The sequence below is a fragment of the Solanum verrucosum genome, unplaced genomic scaffold (genome assembly GCF_900185275.1).
Source record: "Solanum verrucosum unplaced genomic scaffold, falcon-dt-bn FXZP01000177.1, whole genome shotgun sequence".
Lineage (NCBI taxonomy): Eukaryota > Viridiplantae > Streptophyta > Magnoliopsida > Solanales > Solanaceae > Solanum > Solanum verrucosum.
In genome coordinates, this window is record NW_026020401.1 from 1,329,627 (window position 1) to 1,348,337 (window position 18,711).

Here is an 18,711-nt window from a genome sequence, read left to right on the forward strand (position 1 = left end):
GACTATGCGTTGCCTACATTGCTAGATCGTTGTATATGAGGGCTATGTGACTTTCTACGATGGAAGGGGCTATTGATAGGGATATATAGATTGATTTGGCACATTCTGAGCTTATGGGGGCCTAGGTGGGTGGACTTGTTTGTTGGTTGTACATGTCGAGCTTATGGAGGCTTGATTAGGTTGTTGTTTGATTATTTTGTATGTTTAGATTCAATATCAGGTCAGTATGCTTATCTTATTTTTGATTTCCTTACCTAATTACTTTTAGTATATTATGATACATGCTCATTTAGTATGTTGCCTTTCATACTCGGTACATTATTTTGTACTAACGTCCCTTGCCTCGGGGAGCTGCATTCATGCATGTAGGTCCCCAAAAACGACTCGATAGACCTTCCTTACAGCACAGTTGAGTTCCACGAGGTTGGCTAGCCCGTTTCTCCTGGAGCTGTCAAAGCTTAAATGTTTGTTGGCTTTTGTTGTATATAGTTTTTAGGTAGGTCATGGTCCTGTTCCGATCAAGTTTTACTACTCTTAGAGGCTTGCAGACTAGTGTGCTAGGTTGTATAGCCACGTTATTGGTCATGTTTGTCTTATTTGTTGGTTGGTTAAAGTTTGATGGTTGTTTAGTGTATTGTCTTGATATATAGCATTTACATTTTCCTAGATATCATAGTGGCCTCGATGGTCCAAACAAGACTTATCTACCAGCTAGCTACTTCTTTATATGAACTGTTGGGAGTAGTTGTTCCCCTCGTATAGTTGTTGACATGGGTTTTGCTGGTCAAAGGCTTATTTTTAAGCCGAGATATATTCATTTGTTTTCTTAACAATATGTGGCTTCTATGCGCTATTAGCAAATTGTCTATCAGGATTGGCTCAGATCTAAGTTTTGGCATTAGGTGTCAATTGCGCCCCTTGAATTTGGGGCGTGACAATATTATTGGGAGAAAATATAGTTCTATATAAAATATTATATAATATTACATTGGATTTAATCGTTTGTGTATAAATGTTTCTATATGTATTATTATATATTTTTATATAAGGTTGACATGTACATATTAATACTATGTATAATATTTTTTTCCTAAATATATTGTATAATATCATATATTATGCTACATATATAACGTAATATTTTTTGAAAATTTTCCTTTTTTAGATTTGGAATGACAAAACTTATATTGATTGCAATTAGTATCTAATTGAAAAATTTATGTTCTTGTTTTAATTAACAGTCTCTTAAACTCAACTAATTCAATCATGTGTATCACTATGTTATTCCATGCTATTTCTTTGGCTAGAACATCTATCAACTTGTTCTGCTCCATGAAGTTATATCTTACCGATGATTTTCTTATCCCTTCTATCAGGAACCTGTATTTATTAATAATTGCATCGTATTGAAGACTGTCATTATCAACCATAAAAATTACTTCTTTAGAATTAATGTTGATCTCGATGGGAACCTTAGCCCCTAGACCGAGGACTAGTAGTTATAATAGTTTTCTCAAAATCTAGTTAGATACTTTTATATTTTCTTAGAATATGATATTACTAAGTGAAATATTAATATATTTTTGTTTAAACGTTATTTTGGGTAAATTTCCTCCATACCATTATGTGGAACATTCTTATGTTTCTACTAACATGAAAAGCTAACATTTAGATACTTGAGTTCTTTTCATAGAAAGTATTAAGCTAATTCTCATCATTTCAAATATTTTTATTTATATGTTTTGAAGCTTGTATCAATGCTGGAGGCAATTCGGATGTGGAGCTAGTGGGTATGTTATGATTTCGATCAAATTCATTAACTTGGTCCAAATTCTATAGTAATGAAACATGTATCAACATAGAGGCAATTCAAGAACGGTTCAGACAAATCATTAATTTGATTTAAATCCTATTTTTATTTTAATAAATCTATTAAATAGATATATCTTACTAATTTAAAACTCTAACAACATAAAATAAACAAGAATCACAAACTCAAAAATTTCAAATTCTAACTTCACCTGAAAAGACATTATTCCTTCGTTACAATAATTGGAACCAAACACGAACATCACACGTATTAATGTTGCATTTCAATTACAATCATTAGTCATGGTCAAGGTAGGTGAAATTGAATTCAAAAAATGCTAAAGTGACAATTGAGAGTCACCCCATGCTTTATTGTACTTTTGAGGGATTTAATTTGCCACTAAGCTACAAATTTTTATTTATTTATTTATTTATTTTACAAAGAACTCAATAATAGCTTTAGAAAAAAGCTAAAAAATAAAATGAAAAATTATGCGCCATTCTAATATTATTATCCCTGTCTAGACTCGCTTGAATTCAACAACTTAAAAATGAAATTGATTATATTCAGAATAATGTATAGAACTTTTAGAATTGAATAACTTTCAATGTAATTATTATTTTTTGGTTTCATTTGTCTAATTTAATTTTTATTTTTTTTAAATATGGATAACCAACATTTTTACACTATAATAGGTGAAATTTACAGAGTGACAAAGTATTGACATGTAAGTGATGTGTCATATATTATATAACCCATAAATAAGTCAATATCATATATTTCAGTACAAGAAATTTAATATTATGTTATCTGTAAATTTTAAGTAATTCACACGCCATTTAATTATGCTAATGTTAATAAGTATTATACATTAATCTTGATTATCAATAATAATATTGCTGTGAAAAGATGAACTAAAAATATTAGAACTAGCCTAGCTTTATTAATAATAATACAAAGTACAACAATGTTATAACTGCTCTCGATATTTATTATATAAAAGATAAAACACCAAAAATATCAACAAGGCCCATTAGCTCAGTTGGTTAGAGCGTCGTGCTAATAACGCGAAGGTCGCAGGTTCGAGACCTGCATGGGCCAATTAATTTTTAACTACTTCTGTAAAAAATTGTTTCATTATTTTTGATTCTTCACTATTATATTTATTTTACATATTAATTATACATATAATCGTTTTATAACGCAAAGGTTGCAGGTTCGAGACTTGCATGGGCCAATTAATTTTTACTACTTCTATAAAAAAATCGTTTCATTATTTTCGCTTCTTCACTATTATATTTATTTTACATATTAATTATACATATAATCGTTTTATAATGCGAAGGTCACAGATTCGAGACCTGCATGGGCCAATAAATTTTTTACTACTTCTGTAAAATATCGTTTCATTATTTTCGCTTCTTCACTATTATATTTATTTTACATATTAATTATACATATAAACACTTTTGTTTAAAACTATAAATATAACTTATATGGTCTGCCCCATGGAGGACTTGAGGCAAAGAGGAGGGGCATTAATTATTAATCATATGAAAAATGCAAAAATTTAGGAGCGAACATTGTGGGGCTGCAAATGATAAGTTTGATTCATTATTAATCCATCAAATTAGTGTTTATGTAATACCCTCTAATTGAATTTCCAACTCCATAAATACCTCATTACTAGTGTAAATTTATGCTTCTTTTCATTTAAAAAAATATATAGTTTGTGTGATTAATTAATTTGTGGGTGCTTATTGTGATAGTGGATATTTTGATATCAAAATCTGAAAAAATAACACACGAAGAAGTTAAAATACAATATTTATTATAGGCTTAAATTCATCTACAACCACTTAAAGTTGTCCCCATAATTCATTTGAACACCTCAACTAAGGGTTGTACCTATTGAACACTTTTACCAGTTCGAATTGATACCTATTTGACATTTTTTTTTACAATCATCCAAAAATATCAAGTGTGTGAGATACACTTGTGATGACATGGCACAAGGACGAATTAAATTATGACATGTATCATTTGGATCCAAAAAATTATTTTAAAATATATTTTAAATGATAAAAGTAAAATAAAATTTTGTACCCCTAAAAAATCCACCCACCCACCCAAACCTTCCCACGTTACCCAACCCCTCGGCGTCATCTTTTTCACTTCTTTTTTTCTTCTTCTTCTTTACATAAATTAACAATGGTAGATTTTTTAGATTCGAAATTTTAAAATTTTTTAATAGTTACAGTGTTGCTCAATCCACCCAAATACTTCCCCTTCTACCCATCAGAACAACCACTCTTTTCTTCTTTTTTTTCTTCTTTATAATAAACTGATCAACAATGGCGAAATACCCATTTTCTTTCATTTTGATAGCATCAAAACTTTCTATTCGTTACCTTTATCTTTTTCTCATTAGTAATCATTTATCACAATTACAATAGATAATAACCAACTTTTTCTTGAAAAAACCAATTCATATATTTTCCATCGGAATGAATGGATGTTTGCCGGAATATTGAAGATGTAGATCTACATTAAAAAAAGAAGAAAAAAACAGAAGAAGAAGAACGGGAGAGGGTGAGAGAAAGAGAGAGGAGGAGGGGGTGTGGTGTGGTGTGCGCCTGTGTAAAAAAAAATTATGAAGATGGTGAATGAGAATAGTACAGTGGGTGTAATTTTGGGCGGGGGAAGAAGACTACATTTTCAAAAATTTCATTAATTTTGGTATATAAGTTAGAAAAAAAAAGAAAAATTATTAATTTCAATAGCTTTACGTGCCTAAAGAGAGTGTAGCACACATTTTTTGATATGACAGCATTTTGTGTCTAATAGGAATGCCTTTTGAACAAATAAAGAGTCCAATAGGCATAAAGATAAGTTGAGGTGTTCAAATGAAATATGCAGACAACTTTAAGGGGTTGCATATGACTTAAGTTTTTATTATATATACACATAAAATATAATTTTAACTAAATATAAACATTTATATGTAAAAAATGATCACATGAACAAATAGTTTTCTGACTAAACTCGATATATTATTTATATAATTCTTAAATATATCTAATTACTAGTATACGTGCCCGCGCGTTGTGCGGATGATTTAAAATGTAATAATTTTATAATTAAAAATAATTAATAAAATATATTATGCACTTAATAATATATTTAATTTGTTATAATAATAATATAATAATAATAATACAAATCATTAACTTATTTATTTGAGCACATTGAATTAATATTATTAGTACATAATTTATTTTATCGTATTAAAATATTATATCTATAACTATATCAGCTACACTTTTAGTTTTATAATATATCAGGTTGAATTCTTTGTAAGGATACTATTAATTTTATGATCATCTTATCTTTGATCAAATATAAAAAATACTTCAAATATTTTTATTTGTTTGTACTTTATTCTTTTCATATCGTTTGAATAAAAAATTATGTTAGTAATTTATTAACTCTAACATTCCATATGTATGTTGATACATTTTCTCTATGTATTTTATTCAAAATCAAAAGATTTTACAAAATATTTTTTTTCGTATTATATTTGTGCTACAATATGATAGAAAATTGATTTAAGGTAAAAATAATCTTGATAAATACAACCCCATATATATATACTAGACATCGGAGCCCGTGCTAGCACGGGCCCAATATGTATCATTTTTTGTTTCAATTTATGTGACAAAGACAAAATTAAAGAGTTAATCAAACTTTAATATTAATTTAAAATAGTTTAAATTTTTAATTATTGTTAACTATGGTAAAAAAAAATTTATGCCTTTTAACATTCTAAATTGCTAATTATTGTTGTATGATTTGTAATATCTTTTACGCAATTTTGAAATAATAAAGGTTATTTCTTCTTTCTCAATTTATGTGGTACTAATAAAATTTCGAGATTCAATCAATTTTTTTGTCTTTAAAATATTCTAATGTTAATTACTGTAAATTATTGTATTTTCTAAGTAATTTTCAAATAATATATATTATTTCATTTGTCCAATTTATGTGTCACCGAAAAAATTTGAAGAGTTAATAAGATCTTTTACATATTTTTATATCTTTTGAATATTTAAGTAAATAATTATTGTGATTTATAATATTTTATACAATTATTGAAAAAAATTAAACAACAAACAAAACGAATTCATCATAGGAAAATTACCAAAGCATCCTTGAATACATCAATAATGGGTCCCACTTTTTTCTTAAAAAAATATGCACATTGGGAGGATATTTTTGTCCAAAGTGGAAATAGAATAAGTATAAAGCATTAAAGTCTTTTAAAATTTTAAACTGTTAATTCTTATTGTATGATTTGTAATATTTTTACGTCATTTTCAAATAATAGAGGTCATTTTTTCTTTCTCAATTTATGTAGTACTAATTTTTTTTGAGATTCAATCATTTTTTTTTCTTTGAAATATTTCTAGTTGTTAATTACTGTAATTTATAGAACTTTCTAAGAAATTTTCAAATAATATATATTATTTCATTTGTCCCAATTTATGTGTCACCGGTAAAATTTGAAGAGTCAATTAGATCTTTTATATATTTATATATCTTTTAAATATTTAAGTAATTAATTATCGTGATTCAAAATATTTTATACAATTATTTAGTATAGTAAAATAAATTTAAAAGAAACAAACAAAACGAATTCATCATAGGAAATTACCAAAGCATCCTTCAATACATCAATAATGGGTCCGACTTTTTGTTTTCAAGAAATTGCACATTGGAAGGATATTTTTGTCCAAAATGGAAATATTGTGTAAAAAATGTGTATTTATTGTGATTTTGAATGTTTTGTGGGGTAATAGGACGCACGCAAAGTTAAGGTGTCTTTTTGAAAATCTGGGACAACTTTAAGTATCACTTAATGTTTTTCCTCAAAATCTAATTTACTTTCGTAAATAATATTTTTTCTCAAAATCTAATTTACTTTCGTAAACTATGTGTCAGATCAAACTCAGATTAACAAATTCAAAAGGAATGAGTAATAAATAGCTCATACAATGACATATTTATTATTTAACTAAATAATAAATATGTAACTAAAAATCTTGTTAGTTTTTGGTTGAAAGCTAACAAAATAGTTACAATGTAACTAAATACTTTATATATATTTGCATTGTGGCTTATGGGCGCTGCCCGGGCCCAACATTAATAAAGTTATATTGTTACTCTCTCCGTCCCATATTAGATGAGAATCTTACTAAAAATATTTTTTTCATATTATTTGAGCACTTATTAAATTAGGATAGAATTAATTAATTCTTTTCCATTTTACCCCTACAATTAATATGACATTCCTATATTGTATGTGTATTTTTTGTAACTCATTTCAATGTGCATTGATAGAAACAAAGGGCAAAATGGAAAAGTCTTCCAATGTATTAATGATTTCTTAATCACCATGTAAAGTTGGAAGTGCCCATCTAATATGGGATGGAGGGAGTATAGTTTATGTATTGTTATAAAATTAGTAAAGATTGTTATAATATATTTTGCTCATAAGTGAGCTAATATAGAAACTTATTTGTCATTTGTCTTTTTAATTTCAATTTTAAATAGCAAATAACTGTAGCGATAAGATTGAGGGTAGAAATGAAGCATATCTCTCTAAATTTAAGTAAAAATAAACAGAGTAGAAGTAACATTAGGGTTATCGATAGGACGATTCATTCGGTTATTTTTAAAAAAATTATATCATTCAATTTTTCGGCTATTTTATAATGTATAACGAAAATTAAAATTTTAAAATCATCCCAATCCTAATTTATGTGACACAAGCAGTACAAAAATTAGTCTTTTTTTGTTGTCTTGTAGATATTTTAAGTATTTATTGTAAATTATAGTACTTTTTATTAAAGTTTTTAATAACATATGTTACTTTTTATGTTTGAGAGTTATTTGAGCACTTATTAAATTAGGATAGAATTAATTAATTCTTTTCCATTTTACCCCTACAATTAATATGACCATTCCTATATTGTATGTGTATTTTTGTAACTCATTTCAATGTGCATTGATATAAACAAAGGGCAAAATGGTGAAGTCTTCCAATTTATTAATGATTTCTTAATCACCATGTAAAGTTGAAAGTGCCCATCTAATATGGGACGGAGGGAGTATAGTTTATGTATTGTTATAAAATTAGTAAAGATTGTTATAATATATTTTGCTTATAAGTGAGCTAATATAGAAACTTATTTGTCACTTGTCTTTTTAATTTCAATTTTAAATAGCAAATAAATGTAGCGATAAGATTGAGGGTAGAAATGAAGCATATCTTTCTAAATTTAAGTAAAAATAAACAGAGTAGAAGTAACATTAGGGTTATCGATAGGACGATTCATTCGGTTATTTTTAAAAAAATTATATCATTCAATTTTTCGGCTATTTTATAATGTATAACCAAAATTAAAATTTTAAAATCATCCCAATTCTAATTTATTTGACAGAAGCAGTACAAAAATTAGCCTTTTTTTTGTTGTCTTGTAGATATTTTAAGTTATTATTTATTGTAAATTATAGTACTTTTTATTAAAGTTTTTAATAACATATGTTACTTTTTTATGTTTGAGAGTTAAACCAACTTTTTTTTATATGTCTTTTAATTGCATATGTGTTTTGTCCTTTTCCATTTTGAAAAACCAATACTCTCTCCATTTTATTTTATATGTCATTTCTTTTTATAAATATATTGGTTATTCCCTCTTCTTATTGGAACACATGTTGACTTGTGGTGAATACTTATTCCCTCTTCTTATATAGTAATATATATATATATATATATATATATATATATATATATATATATATATATATATAGTGAAAGTAAAAAAATGTTTTTTTTAAAGAAGTAACCGATTATAGAGGCAAAACTGACATAATGTTGAGATTGTCAGTTTTTACAAAATTTAATTTTAAATAAATTAAAAAGAAACAATAGCTGAGGTAATTTTAAAAATAGTTTTTTCTTTTGGATATTTGTAAATAATCCAAATGGCTGATTATTATTATTTTTAATGTTTTAAATATTTTATTTTATATTTATTTATTTTTATTATATTTGTCATTGTTTTTATTAACTAAAAATTAAAAAATTAGCAACATTAATATCTTTATTTTGAGTTGATATTATTTCAAATTGTAGGTGCAGTTATCTCCTAGACAAATTTGATGAAGATATGGTTATTTAACTTGAAATTGTTTAAATTATTTTATTTTTAAAATTAGGATTTAATTGTTAGTTTTTTTATTTTAAAAAAGAAATTAAAATGCTCAACTTTCATAGTTAATAGGATTCCATAATTCATGGCTAGTTGGTGAAAGTCTTTATGTTGTATTTTATTTTAATTAAAAATAATTTTCAAAATTATCTCCTAGCCAAATTTGATGAAAGTATGGTTGTAACTACTTGGAACAAATCTTTTTTTTTTTAAATTGCTATTTTCACATTAATTTAAAACTATCAATTTTCTAATATTTTTAGAATATAAAATAAATTTAAAACTATCAATTTTCACAGTAGGGTTTCCTAATTTGTGGGTAGTTGATGAAAGTCTTTACTTATCATTTTTTTTTATTTAAATTAATTTTCAAACTTATCTCCTATCTAAATTTGAATCACAAATTTAAAACATATTTAAAAAAAAAATTAAACACAAATTTATGACGTATTTTTTGAAAACTTTAAACTCCCAATTTTCACATTAATGGGATCCATAATTCATGGATAGCTAGTGAAAGTCTTTACTTAGCTTTTGTTTTAATTTAAGTTAATTTTCATTCTTATATTCTGGCTATATTTGATGAAAATATGATTACAATAACATTGAATTGTTTATTTCTTGATTATTATTTAAAATAACGAATTTAAATTTTTGAATATTTTAAAAATTAAAAAGAAATATATTTATTTTTTAATTTGTTTTAATATGTAATTTTTCGTAAATATTCCTCTTTCTTTAGATCTTTTAAAAATTGCCAAAATAAAATGTTTCTCCATAACTTAATGTAATTTTAGAACTCAAAAACAATTCTTACACATTTAAGACAAACTAACAAACAACGTTAAAAAAAAAAACACATAAGAAAACCTATATTTTCCACGTAAAACTTTTGTGGGTAATAAATCTTATCTCTTTACATATTATAAAGAAAAGAAAGTTTATGCAAATTATATATTATAAGATTTACAAATTTTCACTTATATTTTGTTTTACTTTATGAATTTTCAACATAACATTGGTATATTTACCTGGACATTTAAAGAAAGAATGAAGTGTGATGGTCTGATAAATACAAATCATCACATTATGGATGATGAAATGAAACTATGAATGTTTATTCCTTTACCATTGCCAGTATAATCTTGAAATGATCCAAAATGAAAAATGATGATCTACTTTGCTGTATTTCTTTTATCATTTCAGTCATTGTATGTTCCTTCTTGATCTCCTCCGTCATCTTAATATTTCTTTTGTTGTCCACTTTAATCTTCATTGTTGTAATATCGATATCATCAACGTCGTCGTCATTATCACTGTAGTCGTTGTTGAAATCGTTGTCATATTAACGTTTTCAACATCATCCGATAAATAAATAAATTGCAAGCAGATATATGTCAACTTTCATTTATATTAATATGGAGCGATAGTAAATTATTATCTTCATTTATATGTAAATTATATATAGTTAAATATATTTGTTAACATCTAAAAAGATAAATTTGTGAAATAGTAAGAGTTTATTTAGAATTCTACAAACATGAGTTTCTAGTTTTAATTAAGTTAATAATTTTTTTTTCTTTTGAAAATATAATATCTTCAAATTCAAATACTTCTAATCTTTCAATTCAAAATTTTCATTATAGTTTCATCATTATCTGCATGTTAAAAAAATAAGATTAAAAAATTATAAATATGAAATATGCAGTAAACAAAGAATCATAAATTATATGTAAATACATCAACACAGTTTGATTTTGAAACAAAACATAAGATGAAAAAAATTAAAATATTACATGATTGACATAGTTATCGAATATAGTCTTAAAAGTGTTTCTCCTTCTTCAGCTACACATATTCATCACATAAATGGCTTGATCCTAACTTCATCAATTGACATCTTCAACATGAACTAATAGACTAACAAATATACGTGACATACACTTCCTGTGTGAAGTTTTCATCTTAATGAATCAAAACTTTCAAAATAAAGTACAATTATTGATCATGTAAACCATATAAAACAGAAGAAAAAGAGAGAAAATATGCAAAAATTTTTTACCTTTCCATGATTGCTAAGGATTATTATTGCTTTGAATTTCCTTATTGAGATGCATTTTTTTTCTTGAAAAGACTAAAGAAAAGACTATCGTATTTAAATTTAGTGAATTAATACGATTGAGTTTTTTTGGGGAAGGAAGTTAAGTAAGTGGGTGAGGAATTTTAGGGATAATTATTTGTAATTGAAGTTTCTTTTTATTTATTTATTTTTAAAAAATAAAATAGATAATTAGATAGGTTTAGATTTCTTTACAATTTTGTATATCGCTTAAATATGATTTAGTGTTATTTAAACGGTAAGTTGCAAAATGTATGTTTTAAAAAAAATTGTTTTATATTGTTATTTATTTTTAAAGTTGAATTTAAACATTAAGTTCCAAAATAGATTTTTTTTAAAAAGTGGTTTTATATTGTTATTTGTTTTTAAAATTGAATTTAAATGTTAAGTTTCAAAACTGTTTTTTTAAAAATGTTTTATATTGTTCTTTGTTTTTAAAATTTAATTTATTATTTAAATTAACTAAAACTATCATTTTAAAACTAAAATTTAAAATAATTGTGGTAATGACAAGTGACATTTTTTTTCTCTCCTATTATATATAGATAGATTATTATTATTATTATTATTTATTATTATTATATTATTTTTATCATTATTATTATTATTATTATTATTATTATTATTATTATTATTATTATTAAATTGTATTTCAAAAAAGAAAAAATTCAAATTCAAATTTAAAAACAGTTTTCGTGGAAACTGATTCCTTTAAAATCTAAATTAAAAACAATAACCTTTATTTCTTTTTGGTTAATTTAAGATAGATAATTAAAATATTTTTAATTAATTTTTGAATTTTAAAATTGTTAATTTTTTTGTGATGTTGACATGTCATTCTAATTCGAATTATTGACACGTGTCTATATTTATTTATTTAATTATTGATTATTAAGTATTAAAAATTATTTAAAATTCTAAAAAAATTCTGTGTTGACACGTATCATTTTTTCTTCTCCTTTTATATATAGATAGATTATTTGTAGCAACCAATTATCCTTCTTTTATCCTAATGACATCTTTGTACATGTAAGTTTAACAAGAATAAACAAAAAGAAAAAGTTTATGGGAGGACAAACAGGAGAAATAGGTGAAGTGTTGTTTTCCTTAAATGGTTGTAGTGTGAGAACAAACAAAGAGCCTTAAATCGCATATATCAAATGCGTTTTACTCAAAGCATCAATGGTACATAATTTGTGAACGAAGTTGCAATCACGTTCGACTATTACAATTTACAAATTAAGGAAATACAAGTCAATATAAAATATTATGTCACGTAAAACAGAAATTTAAATTTACATCGTTTATAATTGTAAAAATATGATATTTAGGCCCAACTTAATCCCAAAATCTAGCTCATGAGGGGTGAATTGCCTGAGTCCATATAAGGAGACCACCACTGCATTCTCAAATCGATGTGAGACTTTTACCCAATTTAACGATATATAATTAAAATTATCTTTTATCTATGTACAATAGATGTTCAGCCACCCCTAGCTTCTTCAAGAATGTTTAAAAATATTTTGAGCCCCTTTAATTAGGGGTGCTCAAAAACCGAACCGACCGATAAATCGAACCAAAAAAATATTATCGGGTTCTTTGTTATTTAGTTATTGGATTTTTAATGGGTTTATAAAAAAAAGTTATTGGGTTATTGATTTGGTATCGGTTTTTACTATTGGGTAAATCGATAACCCAATAAGACGATAATAATTTACTACTTTACCCTTCCTAATTATGAAATATTAATAATCTCTCTATATATATATAAAAGAGAGGATCTTCATCCTGCTGATGTGACATGCCTCAATGATCAGAAAATTTATTTATTTATTTTTTTAAAATTTAGACATTTTTCTCTATTTTTAAATTATTAACTACTATTAATTATTAATGATCAGTTATACATTCCTAAAATACAGAATTTCAAAAGGCTACTCCCTATAATTAAAAATTACTTTTCCATAATTAATGTGGTTAATTACGGAAAAAGTGGTTACATAATTTTATTAAAAACAATACTCATTTAATGGTAACTTTAATAAAAAAGATAATTCTAACATTTCAAAATTTTACTATACAGTGTAAACATTTCAGAATTCTACCACAATTTCTCTATTTTTCATCATTACTTCAATTTGGTCATTTTATATCTCTTCTTAATCTCTTTTTATTTAGCATTGCAACATCTTATTTTTATCTTCATTTTTTATTTACCTCAAGCAATGAATTTTGATTTATATATCTTATGAAAATAACATTCTAATTATATGTTAATTGTTTGCAGGTTTTACAATAAATTATCTCTTTGTTGATTTTCCAAAGGAGTTGAAACATGAACAAGTCCAAGTAGTTCTCTTACCATGCTTTTGATTGGTCTTCAAATTTTACCAAACAAATTTACTAAATTTTTCATCACAAAAAATTCTAAAAATTATATAGTGACTTTTCATTGTTGATTGTTGATAATGTTTATGAATTATTAGTTCTTCGTGAATAAATAAAAAAAACTGTAATTGTCTTTTAAATTTCTTACTGCAGATCGCATGCATGGATATGTGATGTTATCAAGAACACAAATTTATTGACTTTTCATTATTGATTGTATTCATATAATCGGTTCATTGTAAATTATTATTTATTATCAAGATTAGCTTCATTCATGTAGGATTCTCCTTTTGCAAATCAGTAAGTGATTTCATGTTTATCTTCTTTTTTTATACGACATAAATAGTGAAAAATAATAATATGAGAGATGGAGGAAAATCGTAATGGACTTGTGAGAATTCTATTTTAAAATTGTTTGCGAAAACATTTGTAAAATTTCTTATTTCCTTATATTTATTTGTACATCAAAACAATAAAAAGAATCTAAAAGTATATTTTGCCATAACTCATTTTACGTTATTAAAAATTACTTTATGTAACTATTTTTTTTGATAATTATGAAAAATGAACCATTAGCTTCAAATAGATTGTTGTAGTAGAAATTATTTTAGATTGTTTTAGTGAAGCAAGCAGTATATTAAAAGTGTATAAATCTGAGAAAATGAACCGTTAAACGAGCAAACATATAAAAATTAAATAAATTTGAAATCTATTTGGTACAATTAAAGATAAAATGCCCATTTTTTCTTTCTATTTATATTGTAAAACTTAAAAAATATACTTTTTTTTGCAAGGCGTGACATTCACCTTTTTTATGTTTCAGGGTACAATATTCATGATCTTCTAAAATAGGAGAACACACAAAAAAATATGAAAAAGAATTATGTATGTGAATACTTGAAAACTTTTATAGGGATAAAGTCAAATAATAAGTGCATGAGAAATAATAATGTAATCAAGTATTTAAAAGATAAAATAAGAGTTACAAAGAGTACGTAAAAGTAGAATTAAAGAAAACAATGTTTTGTAAATTTTGTAGAAACAAAATACAATTTTTATAGTTAATATTATCAAATAAAGTGAAATTCTGTTAGAAAAATTTAAATAAAATCTGAAATATTTAAAAATCACGCGTAGCGCGGCCAATATATAACTAGACATTATAACTATATCAAATTATTAGTACTCTACCCACTTCACACTAGGCCGCTTTACTAGTCTTTACTTTTTACTCAAAACCTAAAGACTAAAGTAAGAGTTCGCAATTGTGGCTATTTGATTTTAGTTTTAGAGCTTGTTGGACTATTTGATTTTAGTTTTAGTTTGTAATTGTAGGTTGTAGCATTTACAAGTTTGTAAAGGTCCATAAATTGATTAACATAAAAAATTCCATACTATGTTTTGATGGTGACATGTAATTATAGCCTTCGTACTATATTTTCTCTTATTGATACAATTTCTCATTATATTTCTTGTTTCACTATAAATAAATTAGTTTATATGTTATGATATAGTATAATCTTTTGTCGATTGTTAGTTTAAATATATAGCTATTTGACGAAATATATTTTGTTATCATTTTGGAGTAAGAGACAAAATAAGAAAGATTAGAACTATAAGATTTCATGGGGAAAAAAATAAGAACGATATATACCCATAAATAATAAGAAAGTAAAACAAAAAGAGGAAGAACAATGATAATAAATACTTCTATTTATGGATTGAGTGTAGGTGAAAAATATAATTGTAAGTGAAAATAAAAATAAAAATAAAAATAATAAAATTTTCAGGCTAAGGCATATGAGATTTGTCACTTTTAAAAAAGAAGATTCAAGTATAATTCGATAGAATTTTTACCAATTCAGTAACGACAATCTAAATTTGTATACTCGCTAATATATAATAGTTCGACAACGTCGTCTGACAAATGAACTCTAAACAAGATATTTAACTCAAAATTCCACCAATAAAAATACCTCCCTTCAATTAAATTATATATTATATTATATTTTTATATATTATATAAACTCCCTTTTATTACATAGTAAAAAAATAAATATATATTATATAGTAGAAAAAATAATTTATTATATTATATTATTTATATTATATATTATATAGGGAGTTTATGATGGGAAACTTCCTCTTATATAATTAAAAAAACTCCCTTTTATTACATAGTAAAATAATAAATATATATTATATAGTAGAAAAAATAATTTATTATATTATATTATTTTATATTATATATTATATAGGGAGTTTATGATAGGACATCCCTCCTATATAATATAGTAGAATACACTACTTATGCACCTTACTTTTTGTGCACCTACAACACTTTTTACCATTATCATGATCACAAAGAAAATACTACTACTATATTCTTTTTATTTTATATATATAAGCGGCTAAGGAAGCAGGTCATGAACGACATATCTGCTTCTAGCCAGGGGCATTAATGATTTTCTACAATATTTGAGCTTTAAGAAGATTATATTTCTTTGCTTTCGTTGTATACTTTCTTTTTGTTGGACTTAAAAATAAGGTTTTTCAAGTTTTTATCTTATGCCTTCAAATATTATATTAATTTTTATATAATCTATAATATGTAATAGACAAAAGATTATATTCATCGTCATGTGTGGGTAAGTTCATATTTTTAGATAGTGATTGTGTATCTTCTCAAAATCACCCTCGGGAAAGCAAAAATTAGAATATTCATTTTCAAACAATAATTGTACAGGATAAAAACGTCAACTTACTACTCTTTATTTCTCCACAGTAATTGCATCAAGAATGTGTAGACATATTAAAGACCTTTTCTATTTTAATATAAACTACAGGAAGAACAAGTTGCGATAGTTTTGTACGGTGATGATATTAGTAAGTGTCGTAAACTGTTCACTTTTTTCAAGATATATCTGATTTCATGTGCGAAGGTTAGAGACCCAGGACCTTATTCAGTATGAGTCAACAACTTTGAGTGGGTTGTAGATAAGTACACAATTGTTGAATCGCTTACAAAAAGAAGAGTCGTTGAAGCACCATTACCTCCTCCAACGAAATCGAATACACTTTTTTTTTTAGCATCTTGAACACCAACTTCAATGTGTTGAATTTGATGATTCTTCTTATTATATTTTAGTATTGTCTAGAACGTTCTAGATTTTTCGAGGGTGATCAATAACACTAAAATTGTTGATAAAGTTAAATGAAAAAATAACTAGACAATAAAAGAATACCATAGAAATGTCATTTTCTATTAATGCGTCATTTTCTATTAATGTGTATAGATAAATGATATTCAGAAAATGTGCATATTAGATCTTTCAAGTCCAACTGAATAACACTATTTCATCGTTTGTACCAACGTATTTGCTAGTTGTGATAGCAAATTACAACGCAATGCAATATATACTGCTGACCAAATTAAGCGATATCGAGAGGTCATTATTATGGACAACAAGTAAGTCCTTTAGTTTTCGACGAAAATGAGATATAACAATATTTACTTTCTACCTTTTATTTTGCTTTACCTTCTTATGTGAGGCTAAACTTGTTCTATCCCTCTCATACTATTCAGCAAAAAACCTTTCATGTTTGTCATGTAGGACCATGTGATGGACAATGAAGAGAGTGCCTTGTAGGACGATCTGATGGACAATGAAGGGACTGTACTATTACAATAGTTGCACAAGCACCCTGTTGTTCTTGCAAAACGGATAATTGTTACAGAATACTGTCGCAGTAAGATCATATTTATTTGATTCGACTATGAATAATTTCTTCGCTTTACTTATCAATGTATTATGTGCTCGTAGATCTAAGGTTGACAACCAGATACAACTCAACAATTTTGATCAATCCTTTATACGTTCAAGCTACTGCACTAATAATTTAGTACGAATTAAATTTTCGGACATTCGTCTCCACCGTCATTGAAGCTATATATATGGGGAAAAAAAAATACTCATATTTATTGTGGCTTTTTGTAGGTAAAAAAATAACGAACAAACGCTCTTGGCTTTTACTTTAAGAAGCTCATCTGAATCCCTCAATCCTACATCTGTTGACGATGAAACATTATCTATCTCGATCATTTCTTCAATATCATTTATAGTGAGTTTATAATATGGCTTGACTCTCTTTGTCAATACTGATTACCTGCTTCATAGTGAGATTTTTCAATCCAAAAAAAAAAATCGGCTAATATTATTTGTGCGGCTATTGCAAGTACAAACTTTTCATGTTGAAGGTCAAATATCATTGCCTGATCATTTTAAGACATTTTACATGCTTGCTTGCGAACTACAATCATTTTGTGTGCAGTAACATTCAGACACATGTTCAATATTTGAATTTTGACCTATCAAGAATGTTAGAACCAAGGTAACACCACATTCTACCTACATGCATTTTCAATTAAGTGGCTGGCTTCTAATTTGTTGATGTAAAAAAATCTTTTGATTCAAGTACAAAAAAATGTGATTACTACTTATTAATTTTTGGCTAAAAAATTCTACATAGACAATGAGTTCGATCTTTAGGACAAATTAAAAAGTAACTATGTTGAAACTAATTGCATAAAGTGATTTATTTAATATTATTATTACAAGTGAAAGTTGAAAAGTATACCAATAATGGTTATACATATTGCACGCAAAGACCATTGCTCTATTTGTGTTTTATTGCTTTATGCGTACATAAAGGTCTTACTATTTACCTGCAACATTGTTGTATTTATTTCGATAATTCATTTATAAAATAACTTTTATATTTTTCCTTTATTTAATTTTAATACTAACTTTAGGTGGTGTTGGTTTAGGTGATCTAAAAATTACCCCATTTTAGAAGTTGCAAATATACGATTACTTGTTAATTCAATCGGAGGTGGTACTTCAAGGATGATATCATAGATAACACTGGTACACTAACAACAATAGTCGCGAAGTCATTAGTTGAAAAAATATTATCGATGACAACTGAACAAGTAGATGAAACAGTCGTTGTCCAAATACACATATACACAACAATGAAATGAAAAAATCTCATCTTCTTTACTCTCTACTTACATTATGAAAAAAAAAAACCACATTATATAACATCCTAATAAGATT

General features: G+C 25.7%; 1 non-coding gene across 1 annotated transcript; it reads left to right on the plus strand.

The window, feature by feature from the left end:
* Positions 1-2,837: 2,837 nt before the first annotated feature.
* On the plus strand, positions 2,838-2,911 carry TRNAI-AAU (transfer RNA isoleucine (anticodon AAU)). Its single transcript has one exon. It is a non-coding gene; the product is annotated as a tRNA-Ile (tRNA).
* Positions 2,912-18,711: the final 15,800 nt, after the last annotated feature.